At 32.7% G+C, this 17,047-nt stretch overlaps 1 long non-coding RNA gene across 8 annotated transcripts in view; it reads left to right on the forward strand.

Annotated features, from left to right (window-relative positions):
- The window catches only part of LOC112670741 (uncharacterized), a 191,754-nt gene extending 175,130 nt beyond the window's left edge, over window positions 1-16,624 (forward strand). For 5 of the 8 annotated variants that reach the window (XR_007402112.1, XR_007402117.1, XR_007402111.1 and 2 more), the window contains 6 exons: window positions 7,234-7,332; window positions 11,222-11,285; window positions 11,564-11,688; window positions 12,912-12,952; window positions 13,748-13,877; window positions 16,420-16,624. This is a non-coding gene — a long non-coding RNA (uncharacterized LOC112670741). The remainder of the gene's footprint in view (window positions 1-7,233; window positions 7,333-11,221; window positions 11,286-11,563; window positions 11,689-12,911; window positions 12,953-13,747; window positions 13,878-16,419) is intronic. The other 3 variants (XR_007402114.1, XR_007402113.1, XR_007402115.1) reach the window with 3 other exon arrangements.
- The last annotated feature ends 423 nt before the right edge of the window (window positions 16,625-17,047 follow it).

Genomic DNA, 17,047 nt, shown 5'->3' on the forward strand with positions numbered 1-17,047 from the left:
AAACTTTCTTCGTGCTGCTACCTTCGTAGTACCAAACCTTGACAGCGACTGATTTTTTTTTTGTCCTAACATTGTACCTTTTTCAAAGTTGTCATATAAATGGGATCATTCAGTAGATTTATAATTTTGATCCATACATCTTATTGCATTTACCAATAGTTCCTGTTTATTGCTGAGTAGAGTTGCGTTGTTTGGATATATGAAATTATCAGATTTAATAATTATGAGTGAAGTTACTATAAACAGAAGTTTTCATTTCTCTTGGGTAATACCAAGGAGTGGGCTTACTTGATCACATGGTGAGTATATATTTAAATCTAAAAGGAATCACCAAGCCATTTCCAACTTGGCTCTAGCATTTTGCATTCCCACCAACAATGAAGGACAGTTCCAGTTTCTTCATGGTCTCCCCTGTCCTTGGTATCTGCAGGTGTTTTGTTTATTTAACCATTCTAGTGTGTATGAAGCAGTATCTCTTGTACTTTTAATTTACATTTAGCTAATAGCTAATGATATTGAGAATTTTTCCATGTTCTTTTGTGCCATCTATATATCTTCTTTGGTTAAGTACTGGGCCAAATATTGCCCATTTTTAAAATTAGATTGTTGATTTCTTACTGACATTGAGAACTCTTTGTATATTTTCTGATATGTGATATCAAGTATTTTCTCCCAGTCTATGACTCTCCTTTCATTTTATAAACAATTTTATATATATGGCATAAGTTTTCTTTGATAAAGTCTAATTTAGCATTTTTTTGCTTTTATGGATTGTGTCTCCAGTGTTATACACAGGAACTCTTTGCTCAAACCAAGATCAAACATTTTTCTCTTCCAGGTTTTTCTTGTAGAAGTTTTATACTTTTAGGTTTTATATTTGGATTTTGCATGTAGATGTCCAAATATTGTGGCATATTTTCTTGAAAATATTATCATTAGTCCATTGAATTGTCTTTGTACTTTTGACAAAAAAAAAACTGATTATATATATGAAAGTCTATTTCTAGCCTCTCTGTTTTATTGATCTACATGTATGACCATTTACCAATACCAATACCATCAGGTAAAATTCGTTCTGTAATATTGTTCTTTTTTAAATTGCTTGCAGGGAAAGTCCAAGAATCCTTTTAAGTGATAGGAACTTTCATCCCCAGACCTTATAAAAGTCCTAATCTAAACTCTCATCCTTTCCCACCAGAGTTTTTAATAGCTTCCTGACTTTCTGCATTCTTTTCTTCTATTCGTTCCGTAGATGCTGCTGTATTGCTTTTACAGAAGCCTGCTATCATTGTCCTGTAGCTCGAATATATACCTTAACTCCCTGTGAAATAGTCAACTAGAATCCCCTCTCCAAGACATTTCTTATCAGCCATAATTAAATTCATAGTATCACTCATTCTGAACCTCTCTTTCACTGTTTTTTAAAATAATTTTGTAATTATTTTGATATCATGTTAAGTATTATCATGTATTTGTGTGAAATAATGTTATTATATATGAAACCATTAAGTACATTATTATTAAGCACTGCTTCACTTTATGTATATTAAATGAATCATAGTCTCATACTATAGATATTATTGCTCCTATGTAAAATATTTTGAGTAACTCAGGGCTCAGAATGGTTAAATGTACTGGTAAAATAAGTCAGTATGACAGATATTAGACATAATTAGATTTTCAATTTCATTTCACCTCTATGCTTATATCACTGTTCCCTCTTTGTCTAAGGACTCCCTAACATACACAATCTATGACAGCAGGCATGACTGCTGTTCCTTGGTATACACAGAGATCTTACTGTCACCCTCATTTTGAATGTGCTTTCTCCTTCTCTGTATCTATTTATAACCTGATGATCCTTTAAGCTCATTAATGCTGCTGCTGCTTCCATAAGTCCCTCAACAAGTCTAAAGTTAACTCTGAATTTCTACTTATCTGGAATTATTTTTCAGCATTGTTCAGTATCTTTCACTTAAAAGTTGACTTTGTAATGACTTTCTCCATGTTATGTTTATATCTTAATCTAAGTTATAAGCTGCTTGTGGACATGACTTTACCAGGTACTGCTTCCGTGTACTTCATAATATCATGTACTGTTACAGATTTGTTTAGTAGCTAAATTCTGATTGAAATATTCTAACTTCATTGAAATTTTCTGCTTAACTAAGGGCTTCTTACTTCACCAATATCACTTTGTTTCATTACTTTAATACTGGGAGCATAATACTCTTTCAACCTCTCTTGTTACCATATAATATCACATCATGCACACAGATATACACATATGTATGTATATGTGAAGTTTTCTGTTTGAATACTGGTTAATATATTTTGTAGTAGAGATTATAGTTACTAGCTCAAAGACCCTACTTTAAAAGGTATAACAATGATACTTAACCCTGGTTGTATATTAGAATCATGTAAATAATTAAATATTAATTTTCGGGACACCTGGGTGGCTAAGTGGTTGAACGTCTGCCTTTGGCTCAGGTCATGATCCCAGGGTCCTGGGATCGAGTCCACACTGGGCTCCCCACAGGGAGAGTGCTTCTCCCTCATGCCTATGTCTCTGCCTCTTTCTCTGTGTCTATCATGAATAAATAAATACAATCTTAAAAAAAAAAGTTCCTTATTAAAAAAATCTAGAAGATTCTAAGGTGCAGCCAGAGTTGAGAATCCTTGGTCTGTTAGTCAGGTAGAAAACACATAGGGTAGATGATAGAACTAAGGTTGGATTTGGTAGTAGTGAATAAAGGATTCATGAGAGAGACTCCAAAATATACCTAAGTCATTTTGACTCCCATGTTTCTAATGGATTTAGTATGTTATTCTTTTTTATTACTCTGATTAGAGATCTTACTTATTTTTTAATAATATATATTGAATAAAAAATTGTAATCTGGATCTCACATAAAGCATATACTTTTGTTTTGTACAATGGATTATATAGTCTTCTGAAAATTAGTTACACAGAACCAAACATTAAGTACCAAAGCTATGCCTTAGCATAAATGACATTTTTGGAAATACTTGGAGTCTATAGGACAATTTATTTGTGACCATTGTATCTGTATTGCTAAGGCTAAGAAAAAGAATGGACTGATTATAATACTGTGTCTAAATATTTAGTCAAGGTGAATGAGATAATTTTTCAAACGCTAATGTAATATGATAGGTATTGGGACTGTATTTCTGTGATTGAAAATAAATTGATGGTGAAACATGTTTTCCTTGACTTTATAATAATAAGGATTTGTTCAGCAGTGATTACAGAGTAAGAGGAGAAATAATAAAAGGTAGGTAGTAGAAACAAATGAATTCATTACAAAAAAAGGCAGCAGACAAATAAATGAACTAGTCATAACTTTCAACATTAGGAAATAATAAGAAATTAATACATCAATAAAAATTAAAGCAGTAATTAATGTATTATGAAACATCCTAGCAGTTGTGTGGAAATGATTAAAAATGCCTTATGCTATTCTTCAAACACAAGAGAATAAAATAGAAATTTCTAGGTTGTCCAACATAGCAAAAATATAAACACCCCAACACAAAATTAGTTATGAGAAAAGGGACATAACCACAGATTCAGGAAAAGAAATAAGAAAATCATATGTGAATACTGTGTACAAGTTTATGTTGCTGGGGATAGAATAAGAAGGGAAAGCAGACAACAGTATTTGAATATTTCAAACTGGAATATGGCCTTCTCACAGTCACTTTTCAAAAATATCAGGAGGAAATTATATGTCTAAAAACAAAAGTCAATCAAAGGAATAATCTATGAGATTTTTACAATGAGATTTTTTTTCACGAGTATAATCTCCTAATAAGCTAGGTAAATAAACGTACTTATTTGGATTTTTGTTCTATTTTGCCTAGGCAGAAGTAAACCAATATTGTAGAAACAAAGTAAACCACGAATTTACCTTAACTCCTAAGACAGATATGATGGATAAGGTGCTTATGTTGTCATTACAACAGTGGGAAAAGGCCAATGAAAGAACACATCATGTGACAAGAGGAAGCAAGTACAGGAAAATGGATTGTGAGCAAAAACAATTATTTCACTTTGCAAACAAGAGAAGGAAGTCTAAAGGAAAAATAGTTATGTCAATTTTTGAACTTTTCTAGGTTCATAAACTCTAAAAATTTTATAGTCATTCAGCCTTTCTGGGGTTTTCTGCAGTAATTCTGGCTTTTGGCTCCTATTCTACTTCCTTCTTCACCATGCACACATGCTCCTGACTACCACTTACCACAGTTACTTAGATTTTTACTTTTATTCTAGTTTGCTCCATCAGTTACCACTTTTCCATCAGCTTCCAAAAATGTGTTGATATCTCCCATGCAAGGAGAGTACAGATACACACATATGTCCAATCTGCTAGGCTTAACTAAAATCGGGTTTTTTTTAATGGTTTTGTTAACAAGACATAGAAATGGGGGGGGGGAAGAGGGAAGAACAGGCATTACATAGTAGGTGTGACAATGCAAGGGGTGTTGGAGAATATGTGTGAGATATCTTCTTGGCTATACTGGGAAACATTTGCATAAAGATGTAGACCTGGCCATTCCAAGAGTGATGGCTTAGCTCCCTGCTATTTGGGCAATGAAAATTAAAATCAGAATGAGATTTATAGAATCATGTGATTAACTGAAACTCCATCTGTGCTATTTGCCAGGTGAGTGAATTTGGGCAAGATTCTTAGCCACTTGAGCTTTGGTTTGCTCTGCTCTAAAGTAGGAAATATAATAGTCTCAAATTTATGGGAGGGTTGTAGAAATTAAACAACATGAGTGTGAAAATACTTGGAAGAATGCTAGAACTATGGAAAGATTTACTATTTCCTAGTGATTATCATTATTATTAACATGTGTTTTGTGTGTTTGCCGGATTGTGATGCCAATACAAACAGCAAGTAAGGAAGATCGAATAAGAAAATTGAAAAACTTTATTCCCTTTATACAAATCAAATCCATATGATTATCTTATTGCTCAAAATTAGTATGGAATAGGGTGAATTTCAACATCCTTTTTGGTATGATTAAATAAAAGTCAAACACACACTTTACAAATAAGGCATAAAGATGTGATTATAATATCTATTTCAAAATAAGAATGAGCATCGTACTAGCTGAAAAATTAGAATCATCTTAATTAAAATCAGGAGCAAAACAAATATGCTCTTAATTATCATATCTATTAAGCAGTGTTCTGAAGTTTTAATTATTTCAATATCCAGGACAAAGAAATAAGACCTAAGAATTGGAAGAAAGAAGATTATTAATGTTTGCATATGATATAATTGCTTGCCCAGGAAAATTAAGGAACTCAACAAGAAAACTATTAGAAATAAAAATTTAGGAAGGTTGCTAACTATACATTCATTTTATATACATATATACATATACATATGTATATATGTAAGAAATAGCCAGTTTGAAAATGGATTTTATTTTCACAATGACAAAAACAATTAGATTAAATCTATCCAGGAACCAAAGTAAAAGATAAAATATAATTGCAAGTGGTTAATTATAAGAATTTGACATAATATAGTGTGGGATTTGAATCTCTAACATACCACTAATAGATAACATTTATTGATACTTTCTTAAGGCAGATGCTATTATAAGCACTTATGTAAATGATTTAATCTTCTCAACAACTCTATGAATTGGGTAATAGAATACCCATATTACAAATAAGGAATACTGAAGCATGGAAAAATTAAAAATAATATGCCTAAGATCATAGCTAGTAACCTGTGGAGGTAGATGCAAAGAAAACCATGATTGAAAAGCCCATGTTTTTAGGCATCTCAGATGTGTGTATTCTTTTAGATTCATCTGTAAAGTGGGAATAATTATAGCATCATTACATGTATTATATATTACATATATATATGTACATCATATATCAAGTACTGGCATATCAAGTACAGAAAATGGTGACTATAGTTTCTATTAAATATATATGCATAATATTTTTCTGGATAGGAAGATTTATTGTGTGATAACTCTTAATTTTATCTCCTAAGTTGAGCTACAATATGCAGTATAATTTGAATTTAAAAAAATATATGTAACATTCATTTAGAAGTATGAATGCCTTTTGTTTTTGGCAATGACAGAGTAAATTGCTACCAGGTTAGCCATTTCAATGTAAAGAACCATAAAACTGATATAATATTCGAGCCCCCAGTTTTCAAGAGTTTTGAGTGACACCCCGTGAATGCAATCTATGAGGGAAGGGGAAATCATGTAGTGAGCCCCATAGTGACCATAGCTTTTTCCCTGAGGACAGTATCCTGACCATGGATCAGCAGGCTGGAGCCCAAGCAGATCACAGCCACCCTACTGAGCTGAGGACACAGACATGGCAATCCAGGGCAGTAGAGGCAAGCTGCAATCTGTAAAATGTGGCAGGGTAGAGGAGGAAGCTATGCATATGGAGGGAGGCCAGAAGTCTCTGTAGGGGTCTTCTGTAAAAACCTTGGCTGAGGATGAGCTATCTAATATGCTTAGAATAAAACTGTCATATGTTTACAGAGAATAAAAGCTTTGAGAGTGAAAGTTGAGCTGGATATCAAACAGTGCTGGGAAATTTAGAGATTTATAATTCACGAACTCAGCCAGCCAATGTCTCCACTATTTCCCTGGCAAGACCTGACATTGACAGAATAGACCTGCTATTCTATTATATCAGAATATAAGACTGGGGCCTGCAGATTAACTTTCCCTTTATAATACAGGAGCCTGTATATTAAATTTCCTTTGCAGATCTTTATAATCAGATCCTGGTTCTGATGGTCAGCTGTCAGCCCTGGAATCTCCTGTAAACTACATATTTTAACCTATAGCTTTCCCCAACCCATTTGTAGTTTTGCTTTCTATGGTTTCACTTGGAAGCAGATGATTCCTCTGACGTATCATCAGAAGGTCGGTAGTAGCCTCTACAGCATAATGCCTACAACCTTCATTTCACTTCATCTCATCTTGTAGACATTAACAGGGAGAAAAAGGGTAACTACAGTACAATAAGATATTTTGGGAGAAGAGCATATTCACATAATCTTTAGAAAGTATATCGTTTTAATTGTTCTATCTTATTAGCAGTTATTGGTAATCTCTTACTATGCCTAATTTACAAATTAAACTTTATCATAGATGTGTATGTATAGGAAAAAACATAGTATATAGTATATATATTCACAATTTTAGGTATCTAGTGGCGGTCTTGGAATGTATCCCTCAAAGATAAGAGGAGACTACTGGAATTTACTTATTTTTTTCTGTTCAACTAATCTGTTAAGTAGGGAGGTAAGTACATGAGAATTTATTTCAGTGATAATATTTCTGTCCTTTATGCTCTCTGTTTCTTATTTTCTATCTTTCCTTTGAATTGAATGAACTATTTCAAATTCCGTTTTCTCTTATTCTTATCCTTCACTTCTCTTTTTACATGGCATTTTGTTCAACATGTTAGTTCAATCATGACTTATTTTTATTCTACAATGTTTATTATTATAATTATTGTTAATTTCATGTACTTCTTGGTTTATACTTAGGTACATGCATACCAATATCTTTGCTCATAATTGCTTATTGTATCTTAGTCATTCCTTCTGGTTTCAGTGTTCTTTTGAAAATATATCTTTTAGAAGTTCTTTGGTGGGATTGAACTCTGGTGATAGACTCCTTCAGATTTTATTTGTCTGAAATGACTTTGATTTTGCTTTTTTAAGACTTGACATAAAATTCTAGGGTTGCAGTTATTTTTTTCTCCACTTTTAAGATATTTTTCAACTAAAAAAAAAAAAAAGATATTTTTCAACTATCTTAAGCTTACATTTGACTGTCAAGAAATCTATTATCAGTGTATTTCTCAACCCATTAAGAAGTCCATTTTTCTCTCTGGAGCCTTTTAAGACTTCCTCTTTATTTTTGTTGTTTCATAGTGTATTGTTTCTTTGTGTATTTTTATTCAAACTTGATTGTTTGCATTTCAAAAGTAAGGATATTTAGGTATTTTATTAATTCTGGAGTTTCCAATCCATTGTATATACCTATTTTGCATTCTTTGTAATTTCTTTGTTTATTATCTTGTTCATCATTTTCTGTTCAAATGTGTACTGTTTCTTTTGTCTTGTGTAGTAGGTCTCAACAACCATTGCTTTCTCCATAATCTAGGTTTAATTCATATGTTATTGCTTTAAGCATTATTTCTTTGGAAGTTCTTTTTAATTAGGCATGCTTCCTCTGGTTGCTCATATGCCTTTGTGTATACTTCTATCAGTTTATGTTTTAACTAATTAAATAAGGAAGGAATGGCTTTCTTTCCTGTCATGTCTAATTTTTATACTATCTTAGGTACAACTTTAACCACTTAGTATTTGGTGCCCTGCTTCTTTATAAAGGGGGAAAAAGTTGAATCTTAATCTTCTATAAATTGTGATTGACCTGTTAAAGTCTTATAATACAATGAAACGTTCTGATTACATATGGTTATGTAATATGTACATATTACATAATGTACATATTATGTAATGTACATTATGGTGCATGTTCTCCAAAGATGGCCTCCATCAACCGCAGGATTGGTTCCTATCCAATCCTAAATTTGGTAATCTAAAGTAATTCATTATTATATATCAAAGTTCTCTGTGTGCCCTGGGCTTAACTGGTAGGTTCTCACTTAGTGTCTTTCATGTGCTTATAGATAGTGGCTGGCACTGTGGCCATTAAAGGCTTGATTAATCTGTACATCCATGATGACCCATTTATATGACTTACATTTGATGGATAATAACAAATATGCATGTTACCCAGAGTATCTACACATGATCTGTCTATGTAGCTTGAGTCCCCCACAGCATGGGTTGGGTTCTGAGAGAAATCATTAACCTGGGAATGAACATTCCAAGAGGCCCAATCAGAAGCTGTAAAGCTTTTTATTAAAAAAAAAAAAAATCACAGTTTCACTTCCTCTGTATTTTGTTGGTCAAAAAGAGTCACAACCAGGACAGACTCAAGAAAAATTGACTACAAAAAGGCACAAATATCAGAAATTGCGGTTGATGGAGGCCATCTTTGGAGAACATGCACCACTGTTTTCCCCAAGTCCCCAGTCATATCCGTTCTATTTGTGATATACTCTTATCCTCCTCCAAAGATATCCAAAGAGCGATCCCATTATACATTAGTTTCAAGAAGGATATAATCATCAAAATAATAATCAGATGGTAATAATACAATTCCTTAGAGTAGAGGATTGGTTTCCTATTGCTACTGTAACAAATTACTCCACATTTAGTGACTTAATATAATAAAAATTTCCTTTTTTTTTTGGAAAATTTTATTTATTTATTTGACAGAGACTGAGAGCAAGAGAGATCACAGAGGGACAGGGAAAGGGAGAAGCAGACTTGCTCCTGAGCAGAGAACCCAATGTGAGACTCAATCCCAGGACCCTGAGATCATGACCTGAGCCAAAGGTAGATGCTTAACTGACTGAGCCACCCATGTACCCCACAAATTTATTTTCGTATGGTTATGGTGGTTAGAAATCTACAATCAAGATGTTGGCAGGGCTGCATGCATCCTCAAGGCTTTAGGGAGAATTTGTTTCCTTGCCATTTCCAGCTTCTAGAGACCACCTGCATTCTTCACTTGTGGGTTCCTTGCTCCATTACTAAAGTCAGCAGCATAATGTTTTCTCTTTTCTCTGACTTCTAGCCTTCCTCTTATGAGAACCCTTGTGATTACTTTGGGCTCAATCTGATAAATCAGGATAATTTCTCCATGTCAAAATTCTTATGCTCATTTGTGAAATTGCTTTTGCCATGTGACGTAATGTATTTATTCAGAGGTCTGGGGATTAGGGCATAGCGTCTTTTGAGAAACATTACTTAGCCTAACGCAAATGGTTGCTGGTAGGTTATTTCTAGAATAATATTCTCTCAATCTGAACTTCAGACCCCAACAAACAATGGTGATATAGAGATAGGTTATTGTTATTTAAGAGTGGTAGGACTGAGGGATGACTGGGTGGCTCAGTGGTCGAGCATCTGCCTTCGGCTCAGGGCATGATCCCAGGGTGCTTGGTTCAAGTCCTGCATTGGGCTCCCCATGGGGAGTCTGATTCTCCCTCTGCCTATGTCTCTGCCTCTCTCTCTGTATGTCTCTCATGAATAAATAGAATAAGAATCTTTATTAAAAAAGTGGTAGGAATGAGAGCACAGAGCTAATAACTTGTGCATAACAGTTCTCAAATCCAGCCAGACATGGTACCATTTCCTTCATTTCCTTGATTATATCTCAGTATTATTTCCTGGAAGTTATTCTCCATGATTCTTAGCTGGTTATTTTCTATATGTAGGCTCTTAATTCTACAATCTGGACCCTTGACTCCACTTTCTCAATCAACCGTTCTTTTTTTTACAAGAAATCTGTGACTTTGTAGTTTCCTCAGCCTGATTCTTTTCTATAAATGGTTCTGGGTCCAAAGGATGTACTTCATATTTAATTATCTCTCTACATTTTGGGGCAAGCTACCAGTGTTTCCTCGAATACTATATTCTTAAAACCTTCATGATCTTCCTATCACTATCATAGATTTACTCATTAGACAAAAGCCATGGTTAACATGTCTATCTTTAATACAGAGCCTTCCCTTGCCAGAATGTGTTTGAGCAATTCTTTTAAAATTCTTAGAAGCATTATTTCCTGCTTTAGTAAAAAAAGTTAATTCAATACAAGTACAGAGATGGCTTTTGCTCATAGGTTGTACCACTAATTAGTAGGCTCAACTTTACAAGGAGACTGGGGAAAATGAAGGCTGTTAGGTTGTTATAGAGGAAGCACATCCAGCCTTTTTTTAAAAAAAAGCTTTATTAAGGTATAACTGACATAAAAATCATATATATTAGTTATACAACTTGATGTTTTGATACATATGCATACACTGTGAAATGATCACCACAATCAAGCTAATTGACATATCCATTATCTCTGCAGTTACCATTGTATGTGTTTGTATGTGTGTTGAGAAGACTTAATAAGATATATCTTGCTAGTAAATTACAAGTATACAATACAGTACTGTTAACCTTGTTACCATGCTGTACTTTAGATTTCTAGAATAATTCATCTTGTGTAACTAAAACTTTGTGCTCTTTGACCAACATCATTCATTTTCCCCGCTCTCCAGCCATGGCAACCATCATCCTACATCTACTTCTTATGAATTTGACTACTCTAGATTACGAATATAGGTAAGATCATACAGTATGTCACTTTCTGTTTTTGCTTATTAGTATAATGTCCTCCGTATTATTGCGAATAGCAAGATTTCCTTATTTTTAAGGCTGAATCATATTCCATATTGTGTGTATTTGTATATATCTATATCAGAAGCATTTATGACTACTTAAGAGGGCCAATGGGATGGTCCTTAAATCATTTTAAAGACTTTTTCCCAAGATTTCATTTATTTATTTATTATTATTTATTTATTTATTTATTTATTTATTTATTTATTTATGAGAGACAGAGAGCGAGAGAAGAGAGAAAGAGAGAGAATGGCAGAGACACAGGCAGAGGGAGAAGCAGGCTCCATGCAGGTTTCCTGATGTGGGACTCGATTCTGGGACTCCAGGATCACTTCTTGAGCCAATGGTAGGTGCTAAACCGCTGAGCCACCCAGTGATCCCCTCATTTTAAAGGCTTAATACATATTTCTATAGCTAAGCTGTTAAGAGGGACCATATTTCCGGGACGTTTCTTATTCTGAGAACCCTTTTCCATTTAGAGAGATTGAGAATAGAATGCCTTTAAAAAAAATAAATAAATAAATAAATAAATTAAAAAAAAAATCAGAAATCCTGAATTCTAAAATTTGCTTGAAAATGGAACAATTTATTTTCAGCTTATTCGTCTCTATCTATACCTTATCCGAAACAGGTGATACTTGTAACCAAGTGGAAATGTTGGCCAAATTTACCAGTTTATTTAGTACATTTTCTGTTTTCCTTGTTATCAGCAACAATGTCACTAATTTTTTAACTATTATATAATAGAGGTCATCCTTCCTCCAGAGTCCTAGAAAAATGTTCTCACTGTCCTTGCAGCTTCCACTAAATAATCTTCTTGATACTTTCAGGCCTCCATTAGCCACCCAATCCTAAGGCTAATATCATATAGTTTAAGGTTTTTTTTTTTTTTTTCTAGTGTAATACCACATCCTAGGTACCAATTTCTCTTCCTCTTAATTATGCTTCGTAAAAAATCATGTGAAAACTTAACTGCTAAAAACATTAAGAAAATAATTATCTGTCATGATTGTGTGCCTTGACTGGGTTCAGCTAAATAAGCACTTGGGCTCTCTTATGCAGTTGTCATCAAATAACGTTTGGAGACCTAAAAGGCTTAATTAAGCAGTATGTCCAAAGAGGCATCACACACATAGCTACTTTTGGTTGTTGGCTTTGATCTCAGAATGTACTATAAACTGAAGTGATTCTATTGGATATAGACTGCAATCTCTCTGTCACCTGAGCTTTGCACAGAATTATGGTTGGATTCTAGAGGCTACATCACAAAAATTTTAGAAATTGTGAGTTAGAGACCCAGTTAGAAATTGTGAGTCTTCTTATGACCAGGCCTCACTGCGATGTATTGGTCAAGACTAAGTCATCAAGCCAGATTATAGTGAAGAATACTACTCTAGGACATGATCACTAGGAGATGTGGTCAGTAGGAAGACCATATTGGGAGACTAGCTATCACATGAAAATTATTAGTATCTTAATGTATATTATAAGTAAGCTTTGTTGAGTGTTTTAAAATTCTCCAGAGATTGATGTATAAATTGTGATGTAATTTTATTGGGTTGTTTCTAGGTTTCCAGAATAAAGAACAGAAATTGTGCGATAATTTTCATGTGAGTATTTTTAAATTTTTTTTTGTTTAGGAGTTGATATCAACTTTGCCTTTTTATTTTCAACTATATCTTTAAAAATTATGAGTTGTTATTGGCTTCAGAGTATCCTTGGAATAATATTATCAGTTTTCTTAAATTTCTTTCAGATAATATTTATGGTTATATGTTATTAAATGAAAAAGTAGGAAAATAAAATAACATATGAAACATGTACATAGGCACATAGTAAGAACTAATAATTTTTAGCTTAAGTAAATGATCCTTTTCCCATTTATTAAATGTTTGAAGTCTTTTCTAATTTTTCTCCAACATTCAGTATTACCTCATAAATATGTTGTAAAGATTAATAACTTAATTAACAGGCATATGGAGGGCATTTTTGAATTCTCAAAGAAATGTGCTCTAAATGATAATGATAATGGTATAATGATTATTTTCAAAGGGAATTGACTTTTTTTGAGGTAACTGATTAATTGTGCCTAAATTTAGTCAATTATACTTCTTTCTGAAAGGTAATTCCATTCTTAACAGTATCAAGGTCTATCTTATTCATATCTTCTTAGTGATTTTTACTTTACTAGGTTTTTCTTTTCTTTTTCTTATTTTTTTTAATGAATCTTTGATTTGTAAATCTTTCTTTTCTGAGGTCCAAATTAACAGAGAAATTAGATAGAAAAGTAATGTAAATGGAAGGCAACATATCTGCTCTCTTAGGCCACAGGTTTTTTTTTTTTTTAATTTTTTATGTATAAATTGAAATTACCCACTCTATCCTGCATGCTGTTCAACTTGCAGATAAAGATCTTTCACAGACCAAATGGAGGAGGAAGGAGTGTCCATGTTCTGTGCCCTGAGTACAGATTCTCTAAAAGAAAGAGAAAAGGATAAATTGTATGTGCTCAGTTTTTTTCCCAAAAATCAGTAGGTGAGTCTTTCCAATATCAGAAATGAATGAGGAAGAGGAGATAGGTTAAGAGTTTTCCTTTCCAGTACTTTCAAAATGTCCAGATATAATAGACAAAGTAGGAATGCTAGATGAAAATGATTTCCTTGGCCAAAATTATGTAAAGGATTTCATTTTTGTTTAGTTTTTCCAGATATTTAATTGTAAATAATTTATTGATAGTAAAAAAACAAAGAGAAGGTAAAACCTATGAAAATAGAATATATACAAATTATGAGGCTAAAGGTTATCCATGAAAAGAAAAAATTATGCGTAATACATAAATGGGATGTTTAAAGTTATTCTAAGATAATAAACACTTAAGAAATCTCTGATTATAAAAAATTTATGTTTTATTAGATGCATAATATCTTTATATTTCTGTAGAATAAAGAAGTGATAAAATATCCTTGACTAGAGTCAATTCATAATTTGAAAACAAAATTAGATAAAGTTCTCTTATGATTGCATTCAAAGTAGTAACTTTGGGTTTTCTAAACCTTTTTCCTATACAAGTTGTCATATTACTTACCAGTATAACTTGCTCTTACAGTAAGGATGTCAAAACATAAAATGAATATATGTAGAAGAATTCTCCAGCCATGATCATTAAAATTATTTTATAACAATATAAAACTGTCTCTTTTAAATTATTTGTGTTGTGATTAAAGGAAAAAAATCAGCTAATAGACAAAAACTAAGAGGATAAAAGGAAATTTCATCATTCTTGAGTATTCTTTCCTTGTAAATGGATTTTTTCAGTAATTTTTAAACAAAAAATTAAAATATTTTGAATAAATGAATTTTTTGACCATAGGCACACCTTGCTTATAGGTAATCGGTTTCATTACATGCATCTCTAACCCCTTTAAAGAAGTTTTATTTAAAAGTCTATGGCAGGGCAGCCCAGGTGGCTCAGCGGTTTAGCGCTGCCTTCAGCCTGGGGTGTGATCCTGGAGCCCTGGGATCGAGGCCCACATCAGGCTCCCTGCACGGAGCCTGCTTCTCCCTCTGCCTGTCTCTCTCTCTCTCTCTCTCTCTCTCTCTCTCTGTCATGAATAAATAAATAAAATCTTTAAAAAAAATAAATAAAAATCTATAGCAAATGAACTTAGTTTAGTCTTGGATCAAAGTATTCTTATTCTTCTAGCAAATTTCTCCCCAAAGCATTTAGATGCAGTATATTTCTCTACTTGGTATATTCCACAAGTGTTATTGAATTTTAGACATCTAAATCTAATGCTCAGATGTTAACTTTGTGAAGATTTACCAATCATTTGGATTTAGATCTTTGAATTATCTCATTTGACAAGATAAATATAATTATGGACAGGACAAATAAGGAATTAAATCACAGTACCTTTAATATTTAATGTATCTTATAAATCATTTAGAACACTTCTTTCACTTTGTAAAACTTAAGTGACTTTTCCAACAACTATAAGTATTTACTAAGAGAATGAGTATTCAAAATGTTTCACTCTAGAGTATTTTCCCCACTCTATACAATGCTCTTTTGAGAAGGCACGAAGGGTTAAGGACTTACCAAGTATTTTATATGTGCTTTTCAAGGGAGAAAGTATGAAAATCAAGCTGAAACACAAAATGTAAGCATAGAGACATAGAGAAGATGGATTACTCATCTATGATTTAGAAAATATAGGCTCATTCAGCTTCTCATGAATCATGGATGTTAACAGTTTCCAAAAGATTAATGTTAGGTTTTTATTAAGAATTTCAGCATATTCTTGATTATTTGGACTTTGAAACTTAATGACACAATTGAGAAAGAAAATCAGCGCAATTTCAGCTTAAATGTCCTTTTCTCTAATTTGACCTCCATCACAAGTATAAAGAACTCATGATGCTTTGAGGATCTGGAAACCTGTACCTATGAGGGCAGATTTCAATTTAAAAGGATTATGCTCCCAAATGCCAGAGCTGCCAGCAGCTACGTATGGGAAGCTGTTTTGGGACATTGTTCCTAAAATTATTGCTTCTAGCAGATGGCTTATCCACAAGTGAGGATGATTCAATACTTAAAATGATGAAAAAGATGGGACTTTTGGGGGTGAGAGACACTTACAACACCCAGCTTGTTGAACACCTTATATTGATATAAAATCTCAACAGTTAACACACTAATGGGAAAATACTTCCTCCACCTCTTCTAATGCTTTTCTTTTTTACAAATATGATATATATTGAAAATCATTGAGGGTATTGTGAACTACCACTGACATAATTTTCCGAGATTTTCATATACTAGATTTTCTGTTCTCATATGGGCACTAATTTATTAATTTAAGATTGTGATATATTCCATGACAAATGCTTTTGAGAAAATGGTTTGTTCTCTGCTGAATTCTGGGTAGCTTATTGAGACAGTATCATGCTAATTAAAATGCACCTAGGAAAGCATCACTGTGGTCAGGACTTCAAAGATGGTTAAGACAAATTAATATTGTTGAACCCAAGAGATATATTATAAATTCCTCTTTATGCTTCCTTTATTTCTTTCAAGGACAATTTACCCCCTACAGACATAACTGATCTTTTAAGTTTCTTATTGTCTCCTCCGGAAGAGTATTTTAATTCTCTGCTTAGCAACTGCAGACTTATTTTTTGCTGCATTTTAATTTTTGGAACCCAAACAACATGACATATCTCAATTTACAAGCTTATCTTGAGAATTAGAAATTAAGAAGAATTCAAAAGGAGGTAAGTTGTAATTTAGAAAAATGTGGCAAGCAAAGTAAAACTATGACTTGATCATTACATTTACCAAATGAATTTAAAACATTACATGTAAATACAATTACTTATGTTAGAAATAGTTAATTTCTTAAGAGGTCAGTTCAAGGTTAACTTTATTATTCTTTGATTTTTCTTCATATCCATGACGGTTTTTTTTATGTTTAATATAGGTATAAGAGGTTATAAAAATATGAATACATATCCTTTTTTGGAAAAATATAGCTGATGACAAATATTTGTTTCTGACTCTCAGGACTGGTCGTATAGAATAGTTAATATTCCTAGATTTAAGTAGAAATTGAAGAAAGCATATAAATGGGAAAGAAAAGATAGTAAGAACTGAGTTCTAGAAGAATATGGCTATTAAGTGAGGCAGTGTCGTCTAATGGTTATAT

The sequence above is a fragment of the Canis lupus genome, chromosome 14 (genome assembly GCF_003254725.2).
Source record: "Canis lupus dingo isolate Sandy chromosome 14, ASM325472v2, whole genome shotgun sequence".
Taxonomy (NCBI): domain Eukaryota; kingdom Metazoa; phylum Chordata; class Mammalia; order Carnivora; family Canidae; genus Canis; species Canis lupus.